Below are 14,196 nucleotides of genomic sequence, written 5' to 3'. Positions count from 1 at the left end.
GGTGTCGAGGAGGTTCCAGAGTTCTACGGCGTGTCTGTGGACGGAGCGGGTGTTGAGCAGGATGCACTTGAGGTGGTTGCTGCTGGTGTTCGGCTTGGCGAGTGCTGGTGCAGGGTAGTTCCGGATGCAGGTGAACTTGCAGGTGTGGCACATGAAGGGTCCGTGGGTGTGCTTCGGGGAGGCGCGGTGACATCTCGGAATGGCGCCGGTGTTGAGTGCGATGAGTTCGGCGGCGTTGTAGGTGCGTCGGGTCGGCTTACGTTGGTGGGGGCCAGGGGTCCTGGCACTGGGCGCGGTCCAGGCGCGGACGGGCGCAGACGGGCTTACCTTTGGCGCGCCTTCGGCGCACAATCGGCGCGCCCGCTGCGCGTCAACGCTGCGCGTTCGCACGGTCGCCATATATGGCGGAGTGTGCGGGGGGCGGAGCAGCTGGGAGGCGGGAGCGGGGAGGGAACACAAGGCAAAAGGGGCGGGGTTAGCGGCGGTGGCGGGAAGCGGGGAGCGGGGAGGGGGGACGAAGGGGCTGGCGCTAGAGGAAAATACAGAAGGTAATAACACCAACAGCAGGAAAATACAGAAGGAAAAAGACCCCAATTACAGGGAGACAGGCAACAAAATCAATAAACAGTTAAACACAGCAAAACCACGGGGGCAGGTCGCGGACCACGCTGCAAGGAGGCAGGGGGCGTGGCCACGCGGCGGAGCTCGGCTAGCGAGGCAGTGGCAGGGAAACACGCACACAGCAGCTGGTGGCCGTGCGGCGCGGGGGTGTCCTAGAGCTAGGTCACACTCACCTGCGTCGCACGGTCGCCATATATGGCGGAGTGCGCGGGGGGCGGAGCAGCTGGGAGGCGGGAGCGGGGAGGGAACACAAGGCAAAAGGGGCGGGGTTAGCGGCGGGAAGCGGGGAGCGGGGAGGGGGGACGAAGGGGCTGGCGCTAGAGGAAAATACAGAAGGTAATAACACCAACAGCAGGAAAATACAGAAGGAAAAAGACCCCAATTACAGGGAGACAGGCAACAAAATCAATAAACAGTTAAACACAGCAAAACCACGGGGGCAGGTCGCGGACCACGCTGCAAGGAGGCAGGGGGCGTGGCCACGCGGCGGAGCTCGGCTAGCGAGGCAGTGGCAGGGAAACACGCACACAGCAGCTGGTGGCCATGCGGCGCGGGGGTGTCCTAGAGCTAGGTCATCCCAAAACTCCTTCTACTGCTATGAACCCCAAATAAACACTTTCTAACCCCTTCCCTTGTTTATCCCTCCACTATCCTTTTCAATCGAACTAACAAATGCCCACAGCTCAAATTAATTTCATATTTACCTATACTACTTTACCACTAATCCTTTTCGGGCTACTCACCAAAAAGTGCTTGGATGCCTTGTCAGGGGTAGCAAGCACAATAAAAATGAATATACATTTACAATATCCTTCAATCTTGCCATCACAATTCATAATCTAATAACGGTCAGTTGAACTTAAGCCATTTCGCCGTTGTTATGTGTCAAGTAGGTCAAACTATGACTATAACAATCAGCATTTCATAGATAATTTGGTTGTTTCCCATATCATGTTGCGTCCAAGTACACTATACGTGGTATTGTGATACTTTAGCATGTTTCCTTCACCTATATCTCAATATACAAGGTAGTATAGTAGTTTATTGTTAAGAAGTGTGTCCTGTCTTACTAAATGCACCCACAAACGTGGATCTCTTGTATTCTGACATCTGCTGTGATTGAGTCTCACTAAACGAGACTTACTCACAGTGAGCTTGTGTTAAAATAGATTTGAGTGATACACACCAGTGCCAATATTTTAAAATAAGCCCTGCTGCTGCACAAGTAGCCTAGAAGGCTCTGCACTAGGTAAATGTGAATAAATGAATGTGCAAGTGCAAAATGCATACTTTGTTTTGGTTAGCATAGATATACGTATTTGGTATTATTTTTTCCCATGCATTTCCATGTGTAGTTTCTTTGCATGCACCTGTCCTAATGAGATTTGGGATTTGAACAACTCTTCTGGTTTAAATATTCTAATGGGCAGCTGATCAATACATACTGATGCTGGACAAAAGGCCTAGTCATAAAGGAGTAGTCTTTTTCCTAGTAAAGAGGTGGGAGCGAATTCTGCAAAGGGTGATTAGCTGACATTCCACTTGACAAGCCTGGGCATGCTCATCTCACAGGGACAAAGCAGAACTTGGAGGGGAGTAGGGTAAGGGAGTGGGGGAGTTCAGGGGAGGATCGAGGAGGGGAGGCGGGGATGGCAAGATGACTCGAGGTTTGTGCTTCTGGGCACTGTGTCTGTGGTAGATAGTAGATGGGGGACATTTTGGAGACTCTGAATGAGAGGGTTCAATGGGAATCCTGTGGGCTGTTCCTGTAGTAGTTAGCCTTGAATAAGAACCCTTGGCCCCTGCTGGTCAAAGAGGCACCATGCAAGGGACCAGCAGGCTATGGGGCAGGTAATCTGGTAATCTGACCCCTCTGCCGTCCTGTCCTCCTGCCTAACTAGCGCCTAGATACCTTCGTGTCAGTGTAGCGCTTAAAAATTCCTCATTGCATGTCATTTATAAATTCCTCATTTCAAGTGTAAGTAGGCACTGTAACCTGCCTTGAGGGCCATAGGGTGCAAAGCTGAGAAACCCTAGCTTAGAAGTTTACCAGGAGCTAAGGATCGGAGGGCAGATCCCTGAAGCTCTCTTTCAATAGAGAGATAATAAACTGAAAAACTGTCCAAAAGCTGTGAAAAAGTCTCATGAGATCGAATAAAACTTGCAAATGCCAGAAGACCATAGGTAGCAAAACAGTGAGACCCAGTGTACATTGTTGTCCTGGGGCCGAATATAATGTAATCCCTGTCATTTGCTCAAGTTTGGCATCTTTCGTTGAAGAAGCAGTACTCGGACCTCAGGGCCATTGTTTTGTGTCATCTTTTAATTGCCCTGGGCAATTACACTGCCCAGTGGGACCAGGCAGCCAAGGATACAACGGGGTCAACAATTTTCCTTCATTACAAACCCCATTGGCGGACTAGTGCACTGGGAGGGGGCAGCGAACATGCAAATGGTCATTGGAAACATTGGAAACAAACCAGATGTGCTTAGCCCCCAGCTATCACTTGACCCAGGAAGTCTCACATCTGTTTTTTCCAACCAAAAGCTGTACGGCGATACACTCTCTCCTCACTCTCCCATGCAAAGAGTCCAGCAGAAAGTGGACGAGGGCGCGAGAGGATCAAATGCTGGCTCCCCTGTCAACATAAATCAGGGCCCTGGGCTGTCAGGGAGCCTGCTAAGAATTAATGTCACTGGTTCTACCTGGGGGTTTAATGAGAGGTACAGGTTGGACGTGTACAACATTTACACTCATTTCTAAATATGTGCACACATTTTATTTGCCCAGGTTATTTGCAGCTAGGAAATTGTTAGCTTAACTGAGATCATTTAGAATCTCATTGGAGTTGGCCTTGTTACACTCGGAATATTCACAATTTCCTCTTAACTCTGACTGTGAGTTAGAGCTGGACAGGACAAAGGCATTTCGTGCTTGATTTAGAACCAACTGACAAATCTAAATGTTATGGTATACTGCGTCATACATTTTTGTACAGTGTCCTCTTGCTCTCTGCGTGCTTCTTAGTTCTAAAATATAAATATGCCCTGATCAAACAGTCAATCCTTACCAAGCCACGGGACAGTACTGCCAGGGCGCTATGGGACTGTTCGAGCAAAGGCAAGATCTCCTTTATCTTCCTAACATAGAAGAAGTCTGTCTCAAGTAGTAAATTACAAACCACAATCACTACCAGTCATGGATCTTGTCGGCAACTTAAAGATACGCACCTAGAAGCACTTTGAAGGATTTAGATATAGAATAATATCCTCAATTTACTGTTCAAAGTTAAGAAGCAGGTTTCAAATTGATCTTCATCAGACATTCTAAGTTTGTGAAAATAAATAGGATATAGAGAATAACTTGAATACAATATATCTATAAAACCCCTGCATAGCTAAACTTCAGCCTGAGAAATTATGATTTAATAATTGACACTGCGTTCAATACATTGGTTGCCAATAGGCAAGCACATCTTTTTAAAACCATTTATATAATACACAAACTCTACTGCACTGCGCAGCCTGCTAACTTAACATCCAACATCACTACATATTGTTTCTCCTAAACTGAGGTGAAAACAATCAATGTCTCTTGTCCTTGATTCCACCAGTCTCTGAAAAGGGCATCTATTGAAGACCTAGTCATACGTTTTTGCATTTTAACTCTGTATTACTGCTCCAGTTTGTATCTTTTTTCACCATTTCTGCTTTCTAGTTTTGGGAGCTCTGACTAAATAGTGCCAACAGACTTCTAACAAATATATAGCTAGATACATAACTGTAATAAATCATGATGGATGGATGCAGCTGTTTGATTTGAGAAGCACACAAGGCCTTTATAGTAGTAGAGACAAGCAGAAACTTGCTGAACTCCACAACAAGTGGAGGTAGCTGAAAAGTGAAAGCGTATGGAGTCCTTAAGTGATACATTACTCAAACACAGAGATGTCAATCCTTTTGCAGTGGGTGTTCCTTCACTCTTTCCCTGGTGTTCAGGGGCCACATTGTGTTATGGCGCACTGTCACACTGTCAGGACTCAGGTCAGTAAAGGCAAAAACCTACATGCCAAAGTTTCGAACCAGGAAAGAGAGCGATACTGAAAAACATTGAAACATGGGCAATTTCAGGCAAGAGACAGTTAAAAGAAAGCCATCTGTGGCTTGAATCAGACCTGTAGGCAGATATGCAAGGAATTAGGGGTTGGCCTATGTGGGGCTTGAGAACAGGCAGTGGAAAGTATGAGACAGCGAACTGTAGACCACCAACTGAGTGACACCCATACCGAAATCCCTTCCGAGTTACTGAATCATTTCCATGGGTTTAGACAATAATTCTGAAAAGTATGCTATTATGCCACATGTGTAACTACGCACCACATGAGGGAAACAACATGAATCACAAAATATATCATAAATGCGTGGGAACAAAAGAATACGGGCAGCTGATCTTCAGAATACTTTTGTTTAAATGCATCTTGCACCTAAAATTGACACATGGACGCATTTCAAGTTCAAATATAGAGTGAAATGATGGATTTGCAATTCATTTAATTTTCGTGTTGTCATGCATTTTGCCAAACTTTTGCCAATTACCCAAAGCAACTCACACAATTTTGCAGGCCCCTAGGAAAATCAACAAATGTGAGTGACGAGTAAAACAATGTGAACTGGTAAGTAGCAGGGAGCCAAATGACTAACGCCACATAGTTTGACGGACTTCATGTAAAAATAGCCTTAATTTCATGTAACAAGCGTATTACAAAAATTCCTCAAAATAAGCAAACCAAACAAACTTAATGTAAATTTCACGCAGGCCTAAATTTTCCACTTCTCATTTCCCTGAGCTTTGCCACAGATCTTTTATCTTAGTGTGTATTTGGTTGCATGTGATATCCTCAGGTATCCTTCTCCGTCTTACACCTCGTTCTTAGCTGGTGTGGTATGCAGTTGCATCCCGTGGTTCCTGTCTGGTATCCCACTGTGCAGGGGGCTCGGCATAGCAACATCTGACCTCAAAACTGGTAAGCCTATGCTGTTCATATATTTAACAAGTTTCTCTGGCTCTTAACCGTGTATTTACATGTGGTCTCCTGGTTACCTTACAGCCGGTTCAGTGACATACCAGTCACGGTACTGAGGTGTGTCTGTGCTGTCCCCAGTCTAGGATGATCCACTGTGAGAGATCCAGTCCAGTGTTTCTGTCTCATTCCCCTACCCTTTTGTCCCTTGGTTCTTATCTCAGCGGTTATTCAACTTTTCTCCCTGTGTAGGTGTTTTATGACAGCAGGTGCTTTCAGTGGGTCTGCTCATAAGACCCTGGCACTTTTGTAAAAGCTATGAACCTGACTGAAAAACACTCATACAAGAGGATTTAGATACTGCCTTTCAAGGAAGGGCAATTTAGCCAGATCAAATTAATCAGATGACTCGTCCTAGTTTTATATTTGCTACTTCTACCCAAACCTGGGTGCAGTTTCGACAATGAACTGTAATTGCGCTATATTGACAGTAACTCTGGAATGCTTGTAGCTAGAAATCATCTTCCAGTCAATGGTTAATAAACTGAAATCCACTGCTACCTCCATTGCTTTAACAGACCTACAGTTACAAATAGATGCACAACAACAATTCAGCAAAGGAGAGAAGCGTGGTAAAACCTTTTATCCCTGATCCTAAATTCCCTGACATCTCTAGCAGACAAGGTCTACTGTTGCAGATCAGGGAAGTTCAAAAATCTCGTTAACTGGAAGAGAAATACAGGAGGAAGACAGGACTCTTTCTGTATTGTGGAAAGATAGGTCATTTTGGCTGGATGAGACTCCAGCTAATGGGAAGCAGATTGGCTTGTACCTCAGTCATGAACATGGGACAAGCAACAGAATAACCTATGTGTCGGTTATTGATAGAGCCCAATTCTTTTTGCATGTACCTTTGACTACTCTAGAAGGTACAATTACTGTCTTTGCATTAATAGACTTGGAGGCCCTCCAGGCGCTTCATGTATTACAGATTCCCCTAACAGAGAAGACTACTCAAGTCAAAATTCATGCCACGGAGAGAGCAGTATTAACATTAGATGCACTAAGGCTAGTCCTGTGGAACAGCTATTATTTAACCTTATCGATGGACCTTTCCTATTATTTTGGGAATAACATGGTTGAGACAACATAATCCTTATATTGACGGTGAAGTCTATTACACTGCTGTTTCATTATTGTACAGAACATTACATTCAGATTTCAACTTAAGAAATGACTCCGCTGTTATCCTGCTTCTTAAGAAACCATGTCATCTACCAAAAAAAGGAAACAACAAATTAAGACAATGCTGTTCCCATTTGGAACACATTTCTGTTCCCTTTTATCCTGGTTCTCCTAAATCAGGTCAAGACAGCTCAAATGTTCACCCTGCTTGGCCTTAGGAGAGCAAACAATCTAGTGAGAATGCACAAGTGGGATGAATTACAACAGCCTTCCATTTTCAGAGCAAGGTCCATTCCAGCTTTTTTCTCACTCACTTTACTTATTTGTCCCTAATTCCTACTGCTAGCGTGTTATTCTCCTACTCCACCTATGTGGGTGTTCAAGGATAGCAGAGGCTCTGAATGATGTGCTCAAAAGGAACCTGAGTTCTGTGTCCGATGTGAATATTGACACTGTGTGTTCTATCACAACAAATACACTATTTTCACACAGGCCTAAACCTGTGCCTGAACTGTGAATGTTTAGTGAATAACAGGCCAGTTGAATGTAGTCACTGGTCTACCTTACACTATGCAGGCTGCAATATGGCCTTCATTTGAATGATGTTCCATAATCTGACAACAAACATATGCCTTGGATATTTAAAGGAGTCCATGTGACCCTCTTCTCCTTTTTGAAGGAGACACCCTAAGGGCATGCACTGTGTGTATGTCAGCAGCTCCCTCTGTCCAAAAGCAATGCTGGCTCCCCCAGGAGGCGGGGTGCCGGCAGGGACCGCGGGGACCTTCAGGCTACCCCAGCATTCCCAAACTTTAAAAGCTGAATGCCCTGGGTGGGACGAGGACAACCAGTACTGTGACCAGGCCCCATGGGATGGGGTCCCCAGGGCCAAAATCAACCCAGGATGGGTCTGTGTGCTCCCCATCCCTTCTAGAAATCTATATATATAAAAAAACTAATGTATGTCTGTCTGTCTGTCTGTCTGTTTCTCCTTTATGCATTACTACACCATTCAACCGATCGCCATGAAACTTTGGGAAGTTGTTGAGTACACTCCCGTGAAGGTTTCTGGCATAAAAACTTTTAAAATATCGGCCCCTCAGGGCCCTCAAAATCTTTTGAATACTGATGTACGCAAACAAGACGGAAAAACAACAAATCGTGTATCCACAAGCACTCGAATAAATAAATAGAATTAAAACAGCATTCATCCGATCGCCAGGAAACTTTGGGAAGTTGTTGAGTACAGTCCCGCAAAGGTTTCTGGCATAAAAATGTTTTAAATATCGGCCCCCAGGTCCCTCATAATCTTTCAAATAATGATTTACGCACCAGACGGAAAAACAACAAATCGTGTATCCACAAGCACTCGAATAAATAAATAGAATTAAAACACCATTTATCCGATCACCATGAAACTTTGGAAAGTTGTTGAGTACACTCCCGCGAAGGTTTCTGGCAAACATTTTTTTTTAATATCGGCCCCCCAGGGCCCTCATAATATTTCGCAAAGTGCTGATGTACGCACAAGACTGAAAAACAAAAAATCGTGTATCCACAAGCACTCAAATAAATAAATAGATTTAAAACAGCATTCATCCGATCGCCAGGAAACTTTGGGAAGTTGTTGAGTACACTCCCGCGAAGGTTTCTGGCATATTTTTTTTTTAAATATCTGCCCCCCCCCAGGGACCTCATAATCTTTCAAATACTGATGTACGCACCAGACGGAAAAATAAAAAATCGTGTATCCACAAACACTCGAATAAATAAATAAAATTAAAACAACACTTTGAAATGTTTTCAAAATTAGAATGAATATGTTTCAATGAAAATGACACAATGTAAATTGAATGTTATCATAAAGAGTTCCTTGAATTTCCTTTCTTCGGAGATCGCAGCAACACGCGACGGGTAAGCAAGTAAATAAATACATAAATACATTTTAAAAAGCCAAGCCCCGGGGGAAGGGGTCCCCAGGGCCAAAATCGGCCTGGGGAAGGGGGCAGTGCTGAGGTATCTTCGTGGGCCAACCTCCTTTTTCTACCACTGTTAGATTTGGCATCTTTGGCCGCTGACTCTTTGCCTCTACCTCCTGTATTATTGATGCTGTGCTGGATTTAGTTTTTGCTGGCTTAGATGCTTTGGGCACTTTGCCACTGATGATCAGTGTCAAAGTGCAAGTGCTCTCTGTTTAAATTATTACAATTGGTTCTACCTGATTGGCATATTTGATTTACTGGTAAGTCCCTAGTAAAGTGGATTGAAGTGTGCCAGGGCCTGTAAATCAAATGCTGCCAGTGGACCTGCAGCACTGATTGTGCGACCCACATGAGTGGCCCTGAAAAGGTATATCAGACCTGCCACTGCAGTGTCTGTGAGCAGTTTGTAAACTGCCATGTCGACCTGGCCAGTGGATCCACTTGCCAGGCCCTAACCTCCCGTTTTCTTACATGTAAGATACCCCTATGGTAGGCACAAGGTACCCCCATGGGCAGGGTGTAGAATATGTGAAAGGTATGACATGTACTGGTGTGTGTGTGTGACATGTCCTGAAAATGAAATACTGCCAATTTCGTTTTTCACTATTGAAAGGCTATCTTGCCCTATAGGATAGAATAGGGAATTCTTTGTAACATCTTACACGAATAACCTTTTAGTGAGACAAGATAGAGAAATAATGTTTAGGCTCTCTGAACTCAGAATTTAATAGCACATCTTTTAGTAAAGATGATTTTTCTGAATTGTGTGTTTGAAAATGCCACTTTTAGAAAGTACGCATTTTCTTCTTTAACCATTCTGTGTGCCTTTGCCTGTTTGTGTATTGACTGTCTGGTTTAGGAGAGACGGGAGCTGGGGATGCACATACACTGTAGACAGCCACTGAGGCGGGGGGTTGAGGTGTGCCTGGCCCTTCATTGATGACTCAAGGATGAGATGAATGGGGATTGGCTGCATTTATCGTGGTGGGAGGAGATTTCCTTACACCTAGATAGGGCCTGTCTCCCTTGCACAATGCTGTCTCCACCCAAAGTGGTCATACTGCACCAATGAGGACTAAACTGGTTTGGACTGGGCTCAGACCCTTGCACAAAGAAAACAAAGACATTTTGGGGTAGAAATATTAGACCTGAAAATCCAGAACTTTAGATTACTTCTGGACTCAAGTGGAGCCTTTGCCAATGAGAAGAGCTGAAGAACTGTCACATCGCCTCCCCATGGCCTCTGCTGCTGTTTGGCCTTGTGAATTTTGATGCACCTAGAGGTACTTTGTGAGAAATCATGCACCCATAGTTTTCTATGGACCCAGTTATTTGAAACCTATGAAAAATCATATTCGTATTACATGTGTGTTGCAGTTTTGTCATTTTGGTCTTGTTGAGTTTAGATGAAGACACTTTATTATTCTAAACTGGTGTGGTGTCCATTTGCGGTGTTATCACTGTTTTACTGTGTGCTTTGAGTACAAATACTTAACACTTTCCATTTGGGATAAGCCTGTTTGCTTGTGCCAAGCTACCCAGGGGGCTGAGCAGGGGTTATCTAAAGTGTGTATTCCCCCTTACCCTGACTAGAAGCAAGGGTCCCTATATGGACAAAGTTACCTACCTCTGCCAACTAGAAACCCCAATTTCTAACAACCACTCTGCAAGCACGCCTCCTGGCACACTACTAGTTGTGTGATGAACTCATCTTGGCTGCTGAGAGTCCTCGGGGTGAACAACCCCTCCTGTTACCTCCAGTAAGTCCTACTGACCGGGATTGCTAAGCAGTCTTTGGAGGTCATGCCCCCTTTCTTCACAATATTGCAAACGCGTCTCCTCATGCACTAATTGTTGGGGAATGTAATCTTCTTGGATGCTGATGGACCTTGGGGGCCAAGAAGCCCTCCTGGTACTTTCTGTATGTCCTACACTGCGGGATTCCTGAGAGCTGGTCAGCAGCCCGTCCCCTTTCTCCACCACTCTGCAAATACCATTACTACTTAAAAGTAACATATAAATTCACTGAAAAAAACAAAGGTTACAAGTATGTGATAGTTAGGAACTGGAATAAAAAACACTTAGAAATACACTGAAAAAAACAAAGGTCACAGGGACATTATAGTTAGGCTCAGGTTACACTCGTACAAAACCAGTGAAATTCAGCATGTTATAGTTAGCTGGGCTAACACATTCACTCACACACCTACTCACTCACCTACACAGTCAATCACATCACCACTTACCTGTACAGTTAAACACATACTTACTCATACAGATACTAACACACACTCACTCATTAATATAGTCAGTGACCCATACAGACACTCTCGCATTCACTCACCAATTACTCAATCACTCACCTAAACACCCATTCACAAACCCAGTTACTCACACATATACCACTGACACATCAACTCACTAACAGCCATACACAGACTCACTCACCCAAATAGCCCCGTACAAACACACTCACTAACCCATACAGCCACTGTATCACCCACTCACTCATCCATACAGGTACCCATTTACCCCCTCACCTACCCACACAGTACTCAGACAACCAATCAATCACCTATACAGCCACTCTCGTACCCACTCACACACCCATACAGCCACTTTAACATCAATTGACCGACTGATACAAACATTCATAAAACCATTCACTCACACATTCACTGACACACCTAATCACAAAATTATACAGTCAGTCATGCACCCACTGAATAATCCATATAGGCACTCAAACATCCACTGATTCACCAATATATATTTGTATATATATTTACCAATCATACTTTTTTAAAACACTCACAGTCACTAGATAATGTCATCAATGATGTCATGAGTGATGTCACTGACCATGTCATGAGTGATGTAATATGTCAGGTCATAAGCAGTGCATTGCGAGGGGTGAGTAATGGTTAGCTCAGCTAACTATAATTGCTACATTTCAGTGGTTTTGTATGAATAACACCTGAGCCTAACCATAACGTCTCTGCAACCTTTGTTTTTTCCATATATGAAATATATAAACAGACACACACACATATATATATATATATATAAAGATATATAGATATATAGATATGTGTACATTTTATTTAGATTCATTGAGATGGTGGTTTGAACATGGTTTTACTAACACAACAAAATGCCACGAATAAATTTATTATGGTTCAACATTGCTGTTCTGTAGTCTGCACTGTTAGTTTCAGGGACACATACTAGAACGTGATCTTTTTGCTATATTTTGTGCTCGTACCAAAGAACTCTTTCACCCAGATTATGTAGAGATGTCTTTCTGCGTGTCTGTATAAAGCAGATAAGGGCGGAGTTTTATTATTTAAACTTCATCCGTTTTGAATTCGGTGAGAGGCACTTCACATCGCAGTTATAATGGAAGCTGTTGAGAGCTGTGAATGAGAGGCAGTTCTGCAAGCCCTGACATTCATTCTAAGGAGGAAGATAGCTGAACAGGCAGAAGTGTGTAGGCTGGCTTCCATATATTACACCAAGGTATGGGTTAGATCATTCCAACATGGTCTAGCCGAAGAAGGGTACTCCCATTGTGCTCTTGCTAATCTAAGGGAATTAGGGATAGATAGGAGTAATATTAGGGACAATAAACATCGTTGAATTGTTTGCATTTTTCATCATTCTAATGCTTATAACAAAGACGTGTCTCATCTCTCTTTCAAGGATTAGATTGTTTCAATAAACTCTTGAAAATACAGTATTGTCTCTTCTCTTTGCTGAACATTGCCATGCAAAAGTGACAAACTAATGGGTTAGAACTATTTCCATAAATTCCTTGGGAATAAGAGTGGTCACATTTGAGGTTGGTGATAGCGTCTATAACTCTGGTCTAGATGTGGTACTGTGAGCTAGCCGGTCCAACATTTACTTATGATATAAGTAGGCTCAGTCCCTATATTATGACGTTTTGTGCTCTAATCCACAATTCTGCTACTTTCGTAGGAACTGTGTAACGGTGCATTGCAAAGGGGCAAGTTATGAGACACATTACTTTAACCTTTTTTTAGAGAATTTCTAGGTTTATTTTAACACTACGTAATGTTGAATTACCATACTTAAAGCCAACCCGGAGCCATGCATGACCTTTGGCAACCCCCCACAGCTGCCAACCCCACACTGAGCATGGGCTTTGCTCATGCTAGGGGTTGGCCTTAGGGCTTGGCCTGCAGTCAGGCCCTGCACCAACCACCCATAGGCAGCCAACCACACACCGCGTACAGTCCCCCTCCTCGAGCCAATAATGGCCCCTAGTTGCCCATCCCACAGGGCTCAGGGTATGTGTCCAATCCCTGCAAGCAGCCAAAACCACAGTGCACACAGCCGTTGGCCATGTATGGTGAGGGGTTGGCCACAGGGCTCAACCTGCAGCCAGTCCCTGTGGCCAACCCTGCAACCTAGTTCTCTGGCCAACCCTCCCAAAGGCAGACAACCCCACGCAGCACACAGCCTTTGGGTGGGCAGCCAATCACATGCTGCATAGAGCCTCCCTCCCCAAGCCAATAGTGGACCTGGGGATGCCCATAACCCATTGCCAACCCCTTATAATAGGGGAGGGGCGTGCAGCCTCTACCCCAAGCCTTATTAGGCCCCGCTGACCCTATTGCCCGAGGGAAAATCCTATTAATAAAGGGAAGGGGGCCACAAGAACCCCCTCCTTGACTCTTAATAGGCCTCTAAGACCCCGCCCCATGTACCTACTGTATTAAAATAAAATGGGGTGAGGGCCTCATGGACCCCCACGACGACCCTCCCAAAGCCTTATTAGACTCCAGGTACCCAATAGTCAGGGTCCAAATGACTTAAAAAAGGAGATTGGGCTGCTCTGCCCACCTCCCCAAGCTGTATTAGGCCCCGGGACCCCACCCTGTTGCAGAATTTAATTGGCCAAATAGTACATTACAGTAATAGTAAACATGTTTTATCTTCTGATTCACTACAGTGCAAAAGTAAGATTCCTTTTTTATTGTATTATACTGTAATTTATCGAGCACTTAGTACCGCTGACAGGTTGTTAATACCACAGAACTATGGAACTGACTTGTAAAAACAATTCTTACTGACTCCAATTAGATTCAGTTGCCAGAAGAACACAACTGAGTTCATACATACAAATCTTAGCTCTTATGATTCCTTCTTACTGCATGGATTTAACCCATTGTGCTCTGTATGTTTTTGTTTTTTATATCTAGTGCACGTGAAAAAACAGCATTGCATAAACCATACATTCAGATCTGCTGAGTGTATTATGCTAGGTATTGTTGATGAAGGGGAGGGACATCATGACCCTCCCTATTTGCAACAATGTTTATGAAAACATGTTACATTCTGCTAATCTGAATATATAATTT

General features: G+C 44.1%; 1 protein-coding gene across 1 annotated transcript in view; it reads right to left on the bottom strand.

The window, feature by feature from the left end:
• UNC13C (unc-13 homolog C) overlaps positions 1–14,196 on the bottom strand; it is a 1,503,140-nt gene that overhangs the window by 836,795 nt on the left and 652,149 nt on the right. The window lies entirely within an intron of this gene.

Source organism: Lissotriton helveticus, chromosome 3_2 (genome assembly GCF_964261635.1).
Source record: "Lissotriton helveticus chromosome 3_2, aLisHel1.1, whole genome shotgun sequence".
NCBI lineage: Eukaryota > Metazoa > Chordata > Amphibia > Caudata > Salamandridae > Lissotriton > Lissotriton helveticus.
The sequence above is the reverse complement of the archived record's forward strand: the minus strand, read 5'-3'. Positions and strand labels throughout refer to the sequence as shown.